The following is a 2934-nucleotide window of genomic DNA, read 5'->3' as shown; positions in this document are numbered from 1 at the left end:
AAAGGCCAAGCGGAACATGACTCAACAAGTATTTGTAACAAGCAGATGTATAGGTTAAGAAAAAATAGATGGATGAGGAGAAAAACACCGTGTGGTTGTTTATTCAGTAAGTTTTGATGTTTTATCTGGATTTGCTAGTCCAGACTCATGCAGACAAGCAAAAGTTTTATTTCTGCAATAAATATTATTGATGTAAATCAGGGTGTGAGAGTGTGAGGCTACACACATCTTGGAACGTTATTTCCTGAAGCCAATTTTTACTGATTACTCTTGTGTGTAGTAACATGTTGGGATCCTTAAACAGGGTTAGGAAGCAGACTTACTTGCTATGAAGTTACCAGTGCTTCTGGGACTTGGAATTGCATTAATATGCATTCACTAACTGCAGTTACAGAATTCTTTGATTCATTTTAAGGTATTTATATGCAGGGATTGTGTTTATTTGTAAAAATTTTCTGTTGAGGGACACCATTCACCATTACTACAGGCACCCAGAAGAATCAGAGCATAATTTTAAGTTCACAGGCCAATAACTTAACCCTGTAGAGACTTCTTTGTTGTTGAAAATCAGCCATTTGCTGGAATAGCTATAACTTAATTTCTCAAGCAGAGGACTTAAAAAAACAGAGAAAAAACTATAAAGTCTATCTCTACATTTACATTGAGATGGAGGGGTGATACAAGCACAAGTAAATCACAGATCAGACGTGTTTGTGGTGAATGCAGGGACAAGCTAGCTCAGCAGAACGTTGTCTAATGAACAGGGGTGGAGGCAGGCCTGCTGTGACTGCAGGTGTTTTGCTGAGGCACGTGCCTCGGAGTTAAAGGTGAGGTTAAGGCACATCTCACATATGTTCAGTGTCTCACAAGATTATTTTTTTTCCTCCCAGTTTTTCATTCCTGCCCAAATTGGGAGATCGTGATAGTCAACCTGAACTTTTACTATTAAATGCAAAATTCTGTATGACATACCAAATCCTTTATAAACTGAAGATAAATGATTTGGCTGTGCGGTTACAGCTGTGCAAGATGTTGGTCAGCATGTTGCAGAGAATCCAGGACACGTCTCCTGTATAGATTTTTTTTCCCCAATTTTTTAAAGTAGCAACTCCAGCTATAATTCTAGCTGACTTCCTTATTTATTGATGAATCCACTTCTAAATTAGGGTGGTAGTAGAATGTTTTGGCTGGCTTTATCTAAAACTATTTAATCTCGAGGGCTCTCCTAAGCAACTGATGAGAACTAATTTTCCATTGCCTTAAAATGTGAATGAATTACTTTGTTTATTCAATTTGGGGAGGGGAGGTGTCCTTGGGGTGGCTGCCCAAGTGAAACTCCCCATAAATTGGGATACTGTGATAAAAGAGGCTCCTGTTTTGCTAACAGTGTAACATATCCCATAACAGAGGGTCACAAATTCTTCAAGCAAGAGGTTGTCCTTTTGCTGCTTGCAAAATCATCCGTGTCAGTTAGGTTGGTATTTGATTGTAATATGTAAGAATATTTAAACCACTTGAGGTTACTTGGTCTTCTAAACATTATTAGGCCCTTGCTGGATTTATGTTACTTTCAGTCAGCGACTTCTGCCTCTGGTACCAACAGATGGACGTGTGTGTGTGGTGCGGCCATGCAAGTCTCTCTTCATAGAAAGGGATTTCTAGTCTGAAAAGATAGGTAATAAACACATGAATTATCTTACCAATAAGGACCTAAATGGAAACCCTGAGCTGATGGGGATGGCCAGAGGAGAAATTCCCCTTTCCCTCTGCTTCCTTGCGGGATACAGATGAGGAATAACTGGCTTGGATAAGGTATAACTAGCTCAAATGAAAGAAGGTTGTCGTCTTTCTTTAACATGATCATGCTGCAAATCTGCTTTTCACCTGATGCTTTTCCTTGCCGGCTTCCCAGGAACATCTGGCTCCTCCTTGGAGCTAATCTTCCCCTTCACAAATGCTTTCTAGGGGCAAAAGGCTATCATCCTCATTTCTGTGGGCTGCTGCCTGCAGTTTTTCTCGAGAAAACCTTTCTTTCTCTTCAGACCCATTCCAAAATCTTCTACCACATTACTTCACCTTCTTTCTCCCTTCTGCTGCTTGCCTGTGCCTCGCAGAGATGGAGGGGTTGTGGTTTGTGGGACAGGGCCAGGTGAGGGGTAAGTTGCTTTGTCAGGTGAGTTACGTGGTGACAGCTGCCAAGTAAAGGAGCATGGCACGGGAATGGGGACAGCAAACTGGGTCAAGGAGCCGGGGAACTACTCAGAGCATTGCCATGCCCCTCAGCATTGCCTGACCCTCTCCTGCATCAGTGAGTTTGTCCTTAATGCACAGACGTGAAGTCAATTTGGGCTCAGGTCCACAGTCACCATGAAAGTGCATGCCTCACCTTCTCTGGCATCTCTCCCATCCCACTTCTGAAAACCAAAGAGCTCCTCTTGAAATTCTTTTAATGACTTTTTTGAGGTCAGGGGTTTAAACACAAAAGGATAAAGGTTAGATTTTTTAGGATGACATTCACTTCTCTGCAAAGCATGTGCTGTGTATTTTCTAGACCCTTAGTCACTATTTTTAATACAGAGTTGTAATTTTTTTTTGTTCCTGGTTCACGTATCTTACAAAATCCAAACGTAGCATTCCAGGGAGTGTGTACTTTTGTGTTAATATTTGACATCTGCAGGGAGACAAACTTACCAAGAATTTGTTACCAGAGAGAAAGAATTCTTTTTCTTGAATACCTATGCAAATACCCATTTATTTGTCTCTTTTCAGACCATGGTTTGACGATGAGGTGGAGTAAAACACATGGGTACTAGTGAGTTGCATATCCTGATGTGCAACGGGCTACATGAAAAAGACAGGTCAGTGAGGAGAAGCAGCTCGGGTCACCAGCAGTGCTACCCACCTACTGCAGTGCCCGTACTTGAGGACAGTGAC

This window comes from Egretta garzetta, unplaced genomic scaffold (assembly GCF_000687185.1).
Source record: "Egretta garzetta isolate BGI_Z169 unplaced genomic scaffold, ASM68718v1 scaffold259, whole genome shotgun sequence".
NCBI lineage: Eukaryota > Metazoa > Chordata > Aves > Pelecaniformes > Ardeidae > Egretta > Egretta garzetta.
The sequence above is the reverse complement of the archived record's forward strand: the minus strand, read 5'-3'. Positions refer to the sequence as shown.